The 6,175-nt window shown below is 41.3% G+C and overlaps 1 pseudogene; it reads right to left on the bottom strand.

Annotated features, from left to right (window-relative positions):
* Positions 1-238: 238 nt before the first annotated feature.
* LOC102515721 lies at positions 239-1,858 on the bottom strand (annotated as a pseudogene).
* Between the last annotated feature and the right edge of the window lie 4,317 nt (positions 1,859-6,175).

Below are 6,175 nucleotides of genomic sequence, written 5' to 3'. Positions count from 1 at the left end.
GTTGTTCAGCTTTGTTTCTTAGAATTGTGTCAATTATTTATTCCCCCCAACCACTCACAAAAACACATTTTTTTAAATAAAAGGAAAAGAAATGAACTTTTTTTCTAAACCTGAAAAAAATGACGACTGTTTAAACAGGTAGTTTAAAATGGTTACGAAATGAGCAGGCAGTCCAGGTTTCCTGGTGAATGAAGGCGGAGGCGTGGGTTCTTGCTGTTTCCCAGCGACAGGCAGGGCTTTACAGTTCCATGTCACCGTGAAGCAAAACGGAATCTGGATCATCCAAGAGGAGACCGGTGTCCACGACCTCGGCCTCTTCCATGACGCCGCCTAACTGCTGCACGACCTCATCATCGAGGATGTCCACGTCCTTGATGGGTTTGATCAGACTTAGCTGGTCCAGGGGCGGCAGCCCCGGCGGCCCCACCGGCCCCGTAGTTCTCTCGATCGTGGCTGCCATTTCAGCTGCAAAAGCCGCCTTCTGAGCCTTCTGCCTCTGCTGTTCCTCCTGCTGCCTGTGCATTTTCATGTGTGCACTTCAGCTTCTGATCTTGAAGAAGACTTTGACACACTCCTTGCAGGGGAAGATGGCAGTGGGGTCTGTCTCGCCGCTGGTGGTGCTGTGAGAGGGCGAGCTTTTCACCGAGCAAGCAGTACCTGCTCTGGGCACTGCCAGGCTTCTGCTTCCCAGAAGGGCAGCACCCCGAGCTTTGGTCACCTGGTTGGTGCCACCGTGGATGCGGGCATGGCCGTTCAGTGCCTGTCAGGAGCTGGTCACAGCCCCGCAGGTGGGCATCTCACAGATGAAGGAGCCTGAGGGCTGGCCCGGGGCCTGCACGGGGTGGGTGGGGGCCCTCTGCGGAAGCCAGGACCAGGCCGGGTGGAGGCTCCGGGGACTTCAGCTGCTCCCTCTCTTCTTGTGGACTTCCTGTCTTCTTCCGGGTCCTCCTCCTCTACCTGTCCTTCTTCACTCATCACGCAGTCATCGATGATTTCCGCCAGGCGTGTCCGGTGTTTCTGCCCCAACCTCATGCTTGCTTTCCATGTGTAGTAGTGTTCCATGCACTGAGCCACCATCTTGGACTTCACCATCTTCTGTACAAAAACAAAGTCTTGCTGTAAGTGGCTAGTGCTTTGTTAAACAGTTTTCTTTCTAGGGAGGTCCACTTGTCTGAACCGGCACAGTGGTAATTTGCTAAAGGATGACATTTTAACCTGACTGGCTTCCGCAGCAGCAGCAGCATTTCCAGTGCAGCCATCACATCACCTTTGGCTTCGAAGAGAGAGTGCAAAGCAAATTCAGAATTGGTCCCTCCACCTGGCGATGCACTTGAACAGCAGAAATTCGGGAGATTCTCCACTCTTTGCTGGAGGTTGTGGTTTTCCAGCTCCGGCCAGGGCTTCCATACCAGGGTGGCCTTGTGTGTGTCCTGGGCCAGGGCAGAGACATCCTGGAGTTCTGGGATCTCTGCTTGGAATCTCAAGCCAATGTTGATGTGTGCTTCAGCGTCAACAGTCTGCTCTCCGGGCCCCGGGGTGACTGTCATGGTTGCTGCCATTGATGCTGTTGGAGCGGCAGAGCAGCACGTGCGTGAGGGGCAGCTGCGGGTGACATGCCCTGTACTCTTAATTGTTGCATTATTTGCCATCTGAAAAGCATGGCTTCAGATGATACATACATTTCTCCACCAGGTTCACTTGCCCTGACCTAGCTTCTGTTCATGGAACTCAATTCCAGGGAAGCTCATGAATTCACTCACCCATTGTTTATGACATGCCCAGTTGAGAGTGACATGCTCCATGGACATCACATCCTCTGGAATTAATTTTAAGCATATCAACGAAAGTCACTGTTTCACTTACTTCCCAAGAATAAAGATCTGTTACCTAAGTTTTAATTTTATAGTATTACAGTTTAACCACTCTTTTTTTCCCCCCAAAATTAGCAGACCCCAATAAACTTGGTTTTTAGATGAACTAGACTAAGCAGGTCAGAAGACAGAATCTTCTGAAAGAGACAGAGAAGAAAAATGTGTTAAACAGGCATTCAGCCAGTCTTGAGGAATGAACACAGCATTTTCAGAGTCTTCAGAATATTATGACCTGTTAAGAACAGGTCATAAGTAAAAGAAAATAGGAAATAAGGACCGGAGGTTGGGAAGCCTGGAGTCAGTTCAGACTGTCTGAATCACTTATGTTGTGGTGGTGATTTGAGCTGACAAAATGTTATTAGAGCGATCACTCTCCTCAACACTGTTTGCTTTGGGAAGTCAGGCAGAGATTTATTATGGCTGAAAGCCTTTACAGCTGTCGGATGTAAGTGCTGGGTTAAGAGAGTTGAAAATATCAGCTGAAATTAATAGCATGAGTTGTGATTTTGAATATTTGCAACAGTTGTGATGGGGAAAAAAGTCAGAGACCACAGTTTTAGTCTACATCTGTGATATTTGGTTGCAAAAAAAAAAAAAAAAGTCATGGCATATCATGCAAGGAAAAGGGCAACTCAGTATTCACTGAATATAACTCAGATATCGGAAATGCTGATATGCAGGACTGACAGTTAATGAGATGGCATTTTGATGTAAGTAAAGATTCGATATCTAGAATGATACAAGAAAGGAAACACTAGAAGTGTCTTTCTACAGAATGTTCATCTTATAGAGTAACAATCACTACAATTCATGAGTGTCTGGAAAGATACCAAGAAAAATATATTTGGAAGATGAAAACAGACCAATGATAGGTAGACAGATAGGCATGTTAAATGACTAATCATTATTTTTATATCTGTACCTTCACATAGGCCATTGCTATGATTATCTTTACCCATCTATCTGTCTTGGAAAATGTTAGCTCAATCAAACACTAAGGTTTTCTTTTGTTCCTAGGTCCATAGATACAGTGACAGGCTGCACACATCTTAAAGAGTTAAACGGACTTTTGGGATGCAGCTAATGTTTTATTCATAGCTAATGTTTGCCATGCAACCCTAAGTATGCGAATATATTACACAGTGTTTTACGTACTTGCTTGGCTAGGAATCCCTTTCTTGTGAAGAATCTCATGGGTTAGTTTCCTCTGAGCGCAGTAGGAGAAATACTGTTTCTGAGTGGAATCTGTGTGTTGAGAAGTTCTTCCACTGCTTGTCCTAGATAACTGCATTCAGCAGATACATCACTCAGAATATGGATCCACAAGCGTAGTAAGGACTCACAGTGGTGTTGAATGAATCAGTACGTATAATAATTCACACCCATGTTCCTGTCATCTTAAGGGATATACAGCCTTTCCCAATTAAAGGATGTATTTGTTCAAGTTACGCTCTGGCATGCTCATTTTGATGGTGACATGGCGATGCCAGTGGCCCAGACCACTGTATTATTACTGTAGCCTTGCGTGTTATCTGACCAGTTACCACGAGACATGTTAAAAATGTGGAGAGAGAGAGTGATGATATTTTGACCGGTAGACATCTGATTTCCTCAAGTTAGATATGTTTTTTGTTTTGTTTTTTTAGTGGAGGTACTGGGGATTGAACCCAGGACCTCTTGTATGCTAAGCACATGCTCTACCATTGAGCTATTTCCCTCCGCAGGTTAGATATATTTTTATCGAAGCATGATTGTCATAGGATCATGAACTGTTTTCCTCTCTATGATGCTTTGTCTTCTGTTTTCCTTGATGATTGATGTCATTTTTACCACTTTCATAATTTCAATTCCCTTCAGAAATGTTAATAAAATAATGATGTAAGGGTAAAAATTTCACTGAAAGAAACAGTCATTAACATGAGTGATTATTAATACACAATAATTTTTAAAATTTCTGTTGTTCAAGCCACTCATTATTTTATTATGGCAGCCCCAGAAAACTAACACAAACAGTATGTTCTTATTCAGTAGGATGCTGTAATTTAAGTTTTTCTGCCCCCACATGATGATAGCAAAGCAAAGCTCTCTATCCCATGTCCCAGTCACGTGTGTTTCCTCCACTGTACTCTGTTCTAAATCTATGGTAATAGGTGTCCCCATACAGGATATTTTGTTTACTCCTGAGACATTATAATTGGTTCTGAAGAGACGTCTTTCCCAGACTAAGGGCTGCTACCTTAAAGTGTGCCATATGAGAATGTAAGGCATAAAAACTTCAACTTCAAAAATTATGCAAGATTATTAAGAGGCAACCATAATTTGGTAGAGTTTAGGATTACTTACTGGGTAGCTACTTGGTGCAAAGCACTGAGTAGGTACAGTGTAGAATATACAGGTAAATATACTGTCATCCCATCCATACAGAGTTCATTATCTTAACTAAAAGAAGAATGTGCAAAGGTGCTATCTTGGAAAATTTGGGGAACCATTTCCTTCAAGGAGGGTGGCCTCCATCTGACTGAAATCAATCTTAATTTCCCAAATTGGCCCCAGAAATGATGCTGATTTTCTAAATTCTTTTTTTATTATTCATTCATTCATTCATTTTATTGAGTTATAGTCAGTTTACAATGCTGTGTCAATTTCCGGTGTAGAGCACAATTTTTCAGTCATACATGAATATACATATATTCATTGTCACATTCTGATTTTCTACATTCTTAAACATGAGGGTGAATAGAAAAAAAACCCTCTCTTTTTAAAAATTTCAAATAACATAACCCCCCTCATTTCACATACAGGGATATGTACTATATTTTCATAGAATAGTGCCTTTGAAAATCAGGATATCTAGGGAGTTAGTTGGTAACTTTAAAATAACTTCTTAGGTCTTATAGAAATGCTATCCCAAAATGCATTATGTACCTTTTCATGTACTATTCCCCACATCTGTAGAGTTTGTTTCTGTTGATTCCTCTGTTACAGATAAGGAAAGAGGGACCCGGGGACTTTGAACAGCTTGTCAGAGATCACACAGCTAAGTGGTAGAGACAGGCATCAGCACTGACAGAAGGAGCTCTCAGGCATCTGCTCTACCACCACATTCATTTTTATAACTTGTAACTCAAATAAGTCTTTTCGCAGAATTGGGTGTCTGGAGAACCCTTTCAACAGAGACAGTCTGTGTAAATACTCATTTGGTATTTGGCACAAAATAAAGATGGAAACATAACTATTTCTAGATGAAGCAAAGCAAAATAGGCATGTTAAGACTGATTTCCTAATCAAATTATCACTGCAACACTAACAGCCATGTAACAGGGAAGTTTTCCCATCAACATGGTTTCATTCATGTTTAAGCTCCACATCAACACTCTTAGGAAAAACACGGCCCTTAAAGTGATAGATTGAACACCTGGGGACTCTCTTCACTCTTTGTATGTTGGGAGATGATGCAACGTTCTCTATGTACTCATGGATGTTGGCCAGCCTTCAGCGACAGTCACAGTCAGAACACGTTGAAAAACACAACCAACTACCGTTTGCATTATACCAGTTTAGTTTAAAAAAAGGAGAAGATCGAGAACAAAGTTCAAATGATGTCTTAACATACTAGTGAAATAGTGAGCAGAAATGGTTTTTAGTTCTAGTGGGATTCATATTCCTCTATCAAGACACTAGAAATTTACTCTAGTCCTTAAGCAGACTGAGACCTTACCCTCCCTCAAAAATATGTATCTAACTATCTGTCCTTCATTTTACAGACGTTGACTTAAAAGTGAGCTAATAATCATCCAGTGAATGTTTCCTTATTACTAAGATAAGAAAACTGACTTCATATACTATTTGAGAGTTAAAATTCTCAGTCTGTTTGGAATTTCAAATTCATGACAAGCAACATGCAAAATGTCAAGTGACAAATTAGTAATAATCAAGCTTAGTAGATCAATTTCGGCAGTCGTGTAGGGTAATTTAGGTACCCCCATTAAAAACAATAGATTGTTCCAATTTACTTTGTCTTGTATTTGTTGCTTAAGTGAGATAATTCATGGAAAGCACTTATCAAAGTGCCTTTATGTTGTGAAAGTGCAATCAACATTAACTACTGCTATTTTTTTTTCTAATGGAAGAAGAATTCATGTAGAAATCTTTTTAATGATAGTATTCCTGCCAGGAATAATGGCAGTAAAATCTCATGCTGTGGGACTTTGCGTGCATTTCTCCCTGGCTTTCATGATTCTCAAAAACTGGCATTAAATATGTGCTAGATTAAAAAGATGGTCTTGGACTCTGAAGATTATGTG

The sequence above is a fragment of the Camelus ferus genome, chromosome 35 (assembly GCF_009834535.1).
Source record: "Camelus ferus isolate YT-003-E chromosome 35, BCGSAC_Cfer_1.0, whole genome shotgun sequence".
NCBI classification, from domain to species: Eukaryota; Metazoa; Chordata; class Mammalia; order Artiodactyla; family Camelidae; genus Camelus; species Camelus ferus.
The sequence above is the reverse complement of the archived record's forward strand: the minus strand, read 5'-3'. Positions and strand labels throughout refer to the sequence as shown.